This window comes from Gallus gallus, chromosome 1 (genome assembly GCF_016699485.2).
Source record: "Gallus gallus isolate bGalGal1 chromosome 1, bGalGal1.mat.broiler.GRCg7b, whole genome shotgun sequence".
Lineage (NCBI taxonomy): Eukaryota > Metazoa > Chordata > Aves > Galliformes > Phasianidae > Gallus > Gallus gallus.
The window spans coordinates 26,862,366-26,874,032 of record NC_052532.1 but is presented as its reverse complement, the minus strand read 5'-3'; the positions used below and the strand labels follow the sequence as shown (position 1 = coordinate 26,874,032).

General features: G+C 38.0%; 1 long non-coding RNA gene across 1 annotated transcript; it reads right to left on the bottom strand.

Annotated features, from left to right (window-relative positions):
- Positions 1-1,436: 1,436 nt before the first annotated feature.
- LOC107052654 lies at positions 1,437-7,485 on the bottom strand. Its single transcript, XR_005843685.1, has 2 exons — positions 2,296-7,485; positions 1,437-1,714 (listed from the first exon to the last, which is right to left on the bottom strand). It is a non-coding gene; the product is annotated as an uncharacterized LOC107052654 (long non-coding RNA).
- Positions 7,486-11,667: the final 4,182 nt, after the last annotated feature.

The window sequence follows — 11,667 nt, the reverse complement described above, 5'->3', positions numbered from 1 at the left end:
GTATCAGGAATATAAAGCAGCTGCATAGGATGCCCTGAAGAAGCAGGTTTGTTTTCAGCAGTGTGGAAAGGCGGATCAGCTTATTTGGATTCATCACTGCTGCGTGAAATTATGGGTTTTGATTCTTATTCAGGGTGCTCTAAGGAGAAATCCCAGCGGAATCTTTTTGAAAACTGGGTAAATGCAAGAAGAATCAGGCTCATTTTATATAGTTATTTCCCGAATGTAGATTAATGCAGATCACCTCGCAGTCTTTATAAACTGCATTATTCAGCTGATGTATTTCTCCCTTGTGGAAAGCCACAGCCTGCTGAAGTGAGTCTAGATACAGACTCAGCTGTTTTAATTCGCCTTGTGTCTGTTTACTTGCAAAGATATTAAAGGACAAAGTTTTATGAACCTAAACCCACACTCGATTAAGGAAGAGAGCCGTCCCTGGGTGGTAACGTCTCTTGTTTGTTCTCCTTGAGAACTCTATAAAGGTGAAACTGCCATTCCTACTCAGAAAGCACACCCTTTTCCAGTTAGGTACCACCAGGATTACAAGCAGCTGCATTTCTTCCCTGTTTTCTTGTTTTGTGTCCTTTCTTTTGTGACAGACTGCACTGTCTGAGCAATGAGCTGTGAAACTGCATTTGTTCACAAAATGAAGCTAAAGTGGTTTGGTCCCATTGCAGCAGAAATTCAGACATTCCCCTTTACCTGCAAAAGAAGCTTTGTCCCAAGTTACAAAGTGAGATGAAAAATAAACAACAAACAAATGTAAGTGCCAAAGATCTGGAAAAAAAAGTGCAAAAGAAGATGGGCTCTGAATTTTGTGGTTCATCTCTATGTGCAAATAACAAAACCCCTTCCATAAATAAAGCCATATAGCAACAGCTGGAAATCCAGAAATAGCTTGTTTTCCGTTTAGAAAAATGAATGTGGTAGAACCCCAATTAACAGAGCCTTGTAGCAGAACTGGTCAGTATTTTCTTTGAAGTGAGCACATTAACACACCAGACGGCTCCCAGCCTTCTGCTCTGAGAAGACAACTTATGGAAACACTGAAATATTTGAAGGCAAATCTTCCAACATATTTGCAGGACAAGTATTTTCTCTCAGAATAAACTTCATTCTTCCCAATCCAGCAACTTTGAGCTCCTTCGAATCTGCTTTCTCTGAGTTCTCTAGAAAGTTTCCTGCTTTCCACAGCCCCTGACATTGGCACCATATCTGTGCCCCGCTTCTTTCCTGTATCTCCTGGGTGTCGCAGTCTCCTACTTGGCCCATCCTGCAAACCAAAAGCTTTCTCCAAATGAACAAACACAGCTGTATTTGAGGAAAGCACCATTTTTTTCCCTCCTTTCCCTCCCTTTCTCTGATTCTACCTCACCTTCTGTGGTGCTTCCTGTTCTGTCACACAGCCACTGGGTTATTTTAGATAAAGCATACACTCTATGTAAAATGTTTATTTACTGTAAAAATAAAACATAAACAGCACAACACACAGGTCAATTAATCCTAGCTTCACAGGTGGCATAAAGCAGGAAAACAGGACAAGGAAACCTTATGCACAGTTGTGAACAGCCAAGTATCCTGCTCCTGTGGAAGAAGGGAGTATGGAGGCAGTCAAAATGAACGGTTGTTTAATGGAGAAGTATCCTCTTTTCCTCTTGTAGAATTACACAATTTCTGTCCACATTCCTCAGGTGGATGCACAAAAGATACTTGCCTTAAGGGAATAAAATAAAGGAGAAAGGTTATGGAGGCACCACATCAATGGAATGTAAAGGTTAAGCTGAAATAGTTTTCATTCTAATCCAAACATTTTATCCTTTTAATTTTCTGAAAATTTTTGTATTTTAGCCTGACTGTTTCAAGGCCAGCCAAATGAGTTTGCTGTTTGATCTACAAAGATAAATGCTAAGCCATGTAAGAGCTACTTGTGCACTCTTAGATGTCCACCAAACGCTGTGCTCTTCCAGGATCATTAAGCAAAGGCATGCAGGAGTTGTGGCAACTTGGTTGCAGGTCAGTAACTCCCATCTGTGATGCTCCTGCATCTTTCTTACTTCAAAAGTGGAGGGACATCTGGAATAACTTTCACTGGAAGATCTGTTTTTAGGAACAGAACAACTCATCTCATGGCAGAAACAAATCCTGGCATAACACCAGGAGGAAGTCTACCCTTCAACCCCATTTTGAGAAAGAGGAGAGACACAAGGCAATATTTGCAAAGCCAGGTGTCAAAAAAATGACCTCTGAGTACAAGCGACCCAAATGAAATATATTTCAGTATCACCAGGAACCTACATGTCTGATTGCCTCTGGGATTTTATCTAGTAAACAGTCTTTGGCAAAAGCACCAGAGCCTTCATTTGACCACTTCCATTTAGGTGAGTTCTGGCAGGCATTCAGCTTGAAGATTTTTTGTTGTAAGATTTTAATCTTGCCGAGGTGGCTTTTCGTCAGGAGCATTTCATCAGTTCTAACACTTTTTAAACTCTCAGAGAAGTTTCTGCTTTACTTTGCTGGAGGCTGCCTTGGGTAGAGTGGAATAAAGGATAAGATGTTAGTGTGGCTAGCTGTAACCCAAGAGAACCAAGTTCAATTTTCAGTTCCACCATAATCTTCTTGTATGACAGCTCATTGTTTCTGCTTCAGTTCATCATTTTTATTACTTCTGAAACAGAGCTGAGTATCTTTCTAGATTTCTTTTCTGAGCATAAGGCTTGGAGTCATTAAATGAAATCAAATGGACTAAAAATATAGGAGTTTAGAATGGGAAACTTTTGTGTCTCTGAGAAATAGAAATGACACCAGATCCTATCTTAGAGCTGTAAATCTTACGAAGGTGTCGGTAGTTAGGCCATTAAAGTACAGAAGCTAAAAACAGAATGTTTGGTTAAATATCTGATAAAACAAAAATAGATTTTCTAATGGAAATCTTTGGTAATTTCTATAGAAGGGAGGAAGTTTACAATTTTTCTGAATCTTGGATATACTCTATCAATAGCAATAGAGTTCATAAGACATCAAAAATGTATTGCAGAAGCTTGATCTAAAATTTTATTTTAAGAAAGCTGATACCTTTGATACACTTATGTATGAATTTGCCAGCACAACTAGATAACAGTAAGAAAATAGACACTGAATCTGCAAAAATTCGAAGAATCTTTGATCTTAGTGAATGAATGACAAATTGACTGTCATTGAACTTCACTCACAAAATTTTAACTCTTCTCTGGTCTCTAAAACTATAAGTGAGAATGGAAGTGCAGCAGACGTGGATTATGTGTTGGAAGGATTTTCATGTACTCATATTAGTGATGATAAAAAATGGACGTACAGTCAGAAGTTAGTTTTTTAGTTTGCTTTTTTTTTTTTTTTTTTGAAGGATATAAAATGGTTCTTTGAAGCCTTTAACACATTTAACATTCCCATGGCAGTAAGTCCTTAGATAAATTTGGCCGTCCACTTCACACTTTAATTTTCCTTACATTAGGAAACTGATGCCAGCGAGTTTAAAAAATGCTAAAACTTATGTCTAGAACTTGATTACTCAAAGAGAATTTGAAGAGAATGTATCTTACCAAGGCCTGTGAATGGGATGTAAAAGTAAATTCGGGCCACGCTGGATGGAGCTCTGGGCACGCTGATCCGGTGGGTGGCAGCCCTGCTCACAGCAGAGGGTTTGGAAATAGATGGTCTTTAAGGTTTCTTCCAGCCCAAGCCATTCTATGATCCTATGATTATTTGATCCTATGGTTCTATAATTATGTGGTACGATGCAGTTCACAACAAACGGATTAGTTTGGATTAGAACTTGGAACTGGTGTCTGAAGATCCTCTTCTATCATTGCTTTTGGAAGAATGCTTGATATGAGAGTACTGGTCACCTATAAATTGGAAAGCAATCTATTCCTTAGTTTTGGGAAGAGGAAAAACTCACTTTAGGTGCATTGTATTTCCTCGGCCAAATCTGTGATAACTGTCTTTTACTTCTTAGCAACAATTGGATGGATAAAGGTGCACAAATTGGTCTTCTTTCTCTCTATCGTTGCTTGGCCAGGACAGGTGGTCAGTTCACTACGTTTTTTTTTTGTTTTTTTTTTGGAGTTTCTGATGATGCAAACCATGTGGTGGTGCTCCATTCCATGTCATTGAAAGATATCAGATTGAAGAGCAACTTGAAGAAGTGATTAGAGTTTTTAAGGATCAACAACAGAATTTACAGCTGATGCCAGATATTTTACGTGATGCTATGTTGACATTTTTGGGAAAAGGATTTGTAGGAATGTCTACCCATCCATCCATCCATCCATCCATCCATCCATCCATCCATCCATCCATCCATCCTAGTTTAAAATTCAGACAGACATTTCATATGGGAAAATTGTGGACCCACAAAAGAGTTTCAAAGATATAATCTCTGTGCAATAAAATGGAAGTCTAAAGCCATTGTAAATCATAGACTTCAGCTGTCCAAATCTTTTTAATGACTTTGCTTGGTTTTTAATCTATGCATGTACCTATGAGTGCAATGACAAATTAGAAGCAAATTTTAACTGTTTGCAGTTCAGGAATTAATTAATTAGTGAACGAATCTGCAGCTCTGCCTTGTCAATTGCTTTGAGATAATTACACTGTAACGGAAGAGCATTTTGTAGTCAAAAATTAGAAAAGAAATCAAATTTTGAGACTAATCTGACCTTTCTGTATTTTGAGCATAACTGAGAATTTCTGCCTTACCTTGCAACAGCAACAATGTAAATCTTCCAGGAACTATTTCAAGAGGAATATAAGTTACAGCTCTTTGTTAACTCCTCTCTTGTCTCAAGAATGATGGCATGAAAACCTATTCCATTCTATTTCGGGGGACTTAGATTACTACTGAAATGCCTGTGCACTCCCTGTCATCTGCACAGGAGTCTTTCTGAGTCACCTCTCAGAAATGAATTTCTCACTGGAGACATATTTCTGTTCCAGTATTTCTGGTTGTGTCCCAGGAGCCAGTGGACAATCTGGAACATTCAGGAAAAGCAAACGTGCAAAAAACCCACGTGATTTGGTTAAACAAGTTTGACTAAAACAAAAAGTATTTACATACCTGCAGACCGGAAAAGTTGTTAGAATAATGTCCTAGATGAAATTCCATCCCAAACGTTGGCTGACAGCTTTGTACAGTCATGTGGATGGGAGACACCGAAAAACTCCCTGCTCTGCTGAATCAAAAATCCCACTCTTCTCAATATTCTATCAGTGTTAATAGATACTGGTTATATCATTTCACAAGTAAGACAAGCTCTGCATCTAAAGGCAAAGTTCTACAGAAGTTAATACTAAGCATATTTGTAGACTACTTTTAACCAGACGTATGGAATGTTGAACAATTTCTCATAGTCCATTACATTCTGAAGTTTTTCAGAATCACTTCAGCAGAACTGTATTATTTTTCAGTAGTTCTTTTGGTTTCCGATTACACAGTTCTACAGAACTTGACAGCCTTTATCAATGGCAAACACTAGCTCCAGTCAGACACTGAAAATGCAACAATCCTTGTGAAATAACACGGTTTCATTAATGTTTGCTGCAGAACAGCATCCAGACACTGCGCTTAGTCTTGACTGACTCTACATTTAGAGTGATACAAATACACATAATATGGTACAAAGAAAAACAATAACATTCATCTATTCTTTATCAAGATTGAGGTTTCACTCACAGCTTCTATCACAGCTTACCAACTCATCTTCAGGCTCTGCAGAGTCCCATTAAGCAGAGGTATTTCTACTGCAGGTAGCAGTATGAGGTGTAAGACAAAACAGTGCCAGAGGTGTATCTAACAGTGGTTCCTAAACTCTTGTCAAAATATAAAAATGTGCATAAATCCATCTGGTTTTAAATCAACACTTATACATGTGCTTTAATTCAAGCTTGTGATTGAAACCTGTTGAGTCCAATAGGGTTTATCACACTGATGCTTCCCTGGTCCTGGTCACACACTGCAGGAAGTGTGTGAAGGAGGATGTGAGACAAGGTGCAGGAATGTGCTGCTACCAGAATGGAGATTCAGTTTTCATGACAAAATGTTGTCAAACAAATCGAAGTAGACCACCATAAAGCCTACTGTCCATACTGCATAGCCACTATCATTTACTATTCTCTTTCTGCCCAGACACAAATCTATGACTACTGTTAACAGAAGCAGTAATGCATACACACGGGACTTTTCATCTTCAAAACGGTTTCATGAACATGAATTACATTCAAAAGAAATGTGCTCTTTGAAAATACCATGAAGCATGACTGTTACTTTTTAGACATATTTTATAACTTTACACTCTCACTTCTCCTGTAAGTAGGTAAATTATTGACCTTAGCCTCTTAATGTGCTTCTTTGTGGAAACATTCTTTCCCTTAGAAAAGGAAAAAAGAGAAGTGGTTTTTCCTGAGACTTCAGGAGTCTAGAACCTGGAACCCCATAATAAGTGAGGCCAACTAAAGGATGAGAGAGATGTGTTGACAGGAAACTCGAAGCTTGTTGCCTGTGGAAAGGGGCTCAGGGAACAACCCAGCATTCATGTGTCCGAGCTGAGCAATTAGAATACGACGTACTCAGAATCTGTGGCTTTTTCTGAAAATATTGACTCATTTTCCAAAGTGTGTGTTTTCCTTCTGTACATAGAGTACACTTCAGGATGATTCTATTTCTAGACAGACAGATGCCATTACTTCATTTATTCCTCTTAGATTTCACACATTTCACTGTGGAAGTTGTGCCCAGCTATTTTGTGCTGTTTTGCTATTGCTGTAGATAATCAAAAAAAATAACATTTGTGAAGGTGATGTTTTCAGTAATCCTTTTAAATTAGCTTGTCATTGGTTGCAATCCCATTAACCATGTGGAACAGTTTTGGGTGCCCAAATAAACGTACGTACCTCCATAGGAGCATTGTTGTTATTTAATACTAACATCGCTTTAATACGAGCGGTAGTTCAATGAGAGAAGATACCTTCTGTATGCAAGTTTTTGGAATCTAAGGGATGAACTTCTATTTTCTTTCTCAAATGAGATACTGAAGAGTAATATGAAACCAAAGTGGTCTAGAGGGACATGAAGAAAAGCAGAAGTCTGATGTCAAGATCTGTGGACAGAAGCAGTGAATAGAGTTTTAAATCTTGGATACTGAGGACACTGTCTACATTTCTGATCTTCTCTATGGGGCACTGGAGCAGGGGATTCTTTGAGTTACTGGTCAGGTTCCTACAAAACCGGGATAAAATATAACTTCTGTCCCTCTGAGGATGGCGATGTAGCTTCTGCCTGCTATTAGTGGGGGAATCAATGCCACAGAAGGAGAAAACTCACATGGGGATACAATTTGAATTAAGGAGGAGCAGCTGAAGGAGCTGGGATTGTTCAGTCTGGAGAAGAGGAGGCTCAGGGGAGACCTTACTGCTCTCTATAACTACCTGAAGGGAGGTTGTAGTGAGCTGGGGGTCGGCCTCTTCTCTTGTGTAACCAGTGATAGGACTAGAGGGAATGGCATCAAGCTGCACCAGGGGAGGTTCAGGCTGGACGTTAGGAAATACTACTTCTCTCAAAGAGTGGTCAGGCACTGGAATGGGCTGCCCAGAGAGGTGGTGGAGTCACTCACTCTGGAGGTGTTCAAGGAACATTTGGATGTTGTGTTGAGGGACATGGTTTAATGAGAACTATTGGTTATGAGCGGATGGTTGGACTGGGTGATCCTATGGGTCTTTTCCAACCTTGGTGATTCTATGATTCTATACGCACCATGCCCACGGGTAAATTACCGTTGTGTAAAATAAACCTTAACAAAGTTCTGTCTTGTGTCATATTCTCATATTGTACAATGTGTCTTCATAAAATCTCCCTTCTTAAGGAAGCCATCTGTTTGTAGCACAGCTCTTTGTTAATCCATAAGCTTCTAATTTAATTGAGGTTTTCCTAGGTGACAATATTTTTATTTAAAGCCAAGCTGGTCGTTTTTCAGTCTTGAAAATCTCTCATCCTAAATTCCTTTTCCAAGAGTTAAGAGATCCTTCTTGGACATCTTTAAGTCACTCACATAATAACTTCTGACAGCATTAGCGTGCTTTAGCCCTGTCATCCTGGAATGATACCATTTCTAAAAATGTCAGAGAAAATGGTCATGATTTTTTATTGTACATTGCCAGGAAATAAATATATGCATTTATTTTAAGACATTTTAAAAGAGTTTAGACAATGCTGGCAGTAATTCAGCATCTTTTGTTGTCAGAAAGTGAGCTGTTACTCCCATCACTTGCTGAAAATTGCTATCCTAATGATTTAATGCATCTTACTGTAAAAGAACAGCAGTTTTTTCTTTGTCAATACATTGTCTAAATAGGAGATCTCTGACCAAGCATATTTGTTTGGTTTTTACACAGGACAGGACATTTTTTTACTACTATTCAGGATTTAATTAATTAACCCATTCTATCATGAGCAAAAAAATCAAATAAGTAAGCATGGCTAATGAAACCCACCCTGATAAGCCAATAACAATCTGTGTATCAAAGAAACCTCAAGCATTTATTAGGAGCTGGCAGTCACAGTGTCTCCTTACTCACAGGAGCTGAGTGAATCTGTGATCCACGGATACTGAAACAGAAACCAAATCTTCCCTTACTGTGTATCACAGTGCATTATACTCTGCATAGTTGCTGAGTAAACACCAAAATTATGCTGTTTCCTTGCTGCAGTGCCTTAGACATCAGAAAAGGTTCCAGTTAATTACTGTATTCCTATAGAATATATTATAAGTCATCATCTTCCTCTTTTAAATCACCTGCATGAAGGTGCAGTGATAGCAATATTTTTCTTTCATATTACTCACCTCATCCGACGCAGTCAGCTATCCCTCTCCAAAATATCTTTCAAATCAAATCACAGTCCCCAGAAACAAATTTGAAAACTCTCCTAAAACATTTGCTCCAATCTGAAATCTGAGTGTTACCAAATTTCATCAACATAACACTGCTCGTAAGTCTACGCATATAAGCAGCACAGGTGTTTTTCTATACTCGATAAGAGGCAAGGTTTGTCGAAGACCCCTTCTCCTGTTACATGGACAAGATTCTAGTCTTCCCCCTCTCTCCCAAAAGTTACCATGTTCCTAATCTTCCTAATATCTACCTTCTATTTTGTGAAGGTTGACCCTGGGAATGGATTGGAGATGTACAAATATGATTATTATTTTCTATGCATTTTAAAATGAAAGCTAACTTTTTTCTCTTGCGTGCTCACTCAGTTCTCCAAAATAAGCAGATGTTGTACCAGGACACCTGGCTGTTTCTCTTGTACAGTTCCTGTTAGTCTGAAATTCATCACTGTGACTTCATGTACCAGAGTATTCCGTTCAAAGTACCTTCAACTTTCTACACAGGAATCTTTCTCTTTGGGTCAATAATCCAAACTTACAGTAAAGCTAGTAAACAGCTGTCAACAACTGCTCTGTTTTTATCTAATAGATATTTTAATAGATTACTTGTCTGTTTGTGGGTTGTTTTTTAAGCTTTTAATTACTTCTTAAACCAAGAATGATCTTGAATTTGATTAAATGTTATTGATCCATAATTCTTGGCTCCACACTTTGAGTCTTTCTAACAGGGAAGTACAACAATTCCTCTACTCTAATTCTCAAATATATATATATATTAACAACAGATTATATATCACTGCTTACATCTCCTCTTCTTAAACATTCACCTTGATTTCTATCAATAAAATCAGATCTCAAAAGTGCTTAACAAATGAAGCAATTATTTTTATCAGAATTTTTGAGCTAGGGAAATAGAAAGATGGGGTGGTACTCAAAATCAGCCAGAAGATCAGGGTAGGCCTGAGATTTCCGTTTCCAGAGGTAATACTGTCTCTCTGTTTTGACTTCTGTATGAATTTTTCTGTGAATTGCTTCTGGATGGCAGCACTAGTTTCCCCATAGTTTATTAATCTATTTTAATGCTATTTTTGATACGATTTAAGACTACCTACACTTTATCAGAGTGAGCAGGTGCTCCTACATTCTCTCTGATGAGCTGTAATATAAAAGAGCATACATTGTCAGCAATATTTACAACCTTCTGAATTGCTTCCTTTAAAACTATTTGAGAGTTTAGCTCAGCTTTTTCCAAAGTATGACCTATCATACAGCCTGATTAAACAGTTTTCCTCGCCCACAACCTATTCCTGCAGCCTATTTTCCAAGGGTCTGCAGGCACGAGCAGGCAGTGGGGTGCTGGTTGAATTCACTGTTATCTCTGCCCATGTCTTGCCTCCTTGTTTACCTGCCTCCACATGCCCCACATCATTAGATAGGCATGCCTCCAGCTCATGATAAAAACAGTAGCACCCCCCAGTAAATTAAGGATGTACTTCTAGTCCCAGGAGTACTCTCGTAGATGTGGCTGGATGCTGTATGTGTGCTGCGATGTCTAATAGATTTGGTTCTTTTCTGTATGATGTCTTGATAGCCTTCCCTTGTGATACTGGTGCTTGTTGATGCCACTTGGTATAGTGCCTCCTCTACCTCTTAGATAGAGATCACGGTATTTATCACTCCGTGATTGGCAAGATATCCCGTATGTGAAAAATGACTTACAGGATTTGTAAGTTATACTTTTATGCTTGGATAATTTTAAAGAAAATAAGAAAGGAAACTATTAAGATCTCTCATGTATATTAATATTCATGCCTGAATCACAGCAGATGTCTTGTTCTTGCATTCTTACAGCAAATCCTACTGCTTGCAAAACAATTTACTCCCCACATCATGCTGTGATTCTTTCTAGTCAGTACTCTCTTACAGTTTAAAACTTGCTTAAGAGTTTTCCTTTTGATATATTTATTTCAGGCCATAAGTGGGAAAATGCACATTTTTAATAGATGACGTAGTTAAAGCGATATTTTCAAAGAAGCTGTGACATAACTCTTCCTGTTCCTTTCTTGGAAAGGTTCTCATTGCCCAGAAACGTGCAAGTTTCTGGAACAACTAACAAACTCAAAAGAACTCACCTGTACAAGTCACTTCTGTAAACAAGAATGCGTTGATGTGCACTGAAGTAATTCCCTGAATTGCATTTATCTGAGACATTTGTTTCAAAAAAGGCTGTAAGATCTTCACTATTTCTTTGCTTATCTTAGAAGTTAAATATATAAACATTTATTTTCACTAATTATAGCTGCTCCCACTCCATCTTTAAAAATTTCATGACAATTTTAAGGTTAAAACAGATTAGAAATTCAGTATATACTTTTTTTATCTCATACCAGCAAGGATTTTCTCTGACACCTTGCAATAAATCATTTTCAGAGTATATCTGTATCCAATACCAAAGGCAGCTATTGCCAGGAGTAAGAAATACCGCAGTAAATGGCAAAACTTCTTCTTATTTTACCCACATGTAAAGGGAACTAAAATATTTTCTGGAATACAGTACTGATTAATTTGCTATTCTTTGGAGAGAGCCTTCAGAGCTCCCAGGAGATGTCAGAGACACATCATAGAAATGTGAACTTTTTATTTTTCAGAATAGTAAGCTTCATTTAAAAGAGATCTGTAGAATTTGTTGATCTGAAATGACAAATATTCTTCATAAATTTAGTGTTAGAAAAGGTATTTCACAACTCAGAAA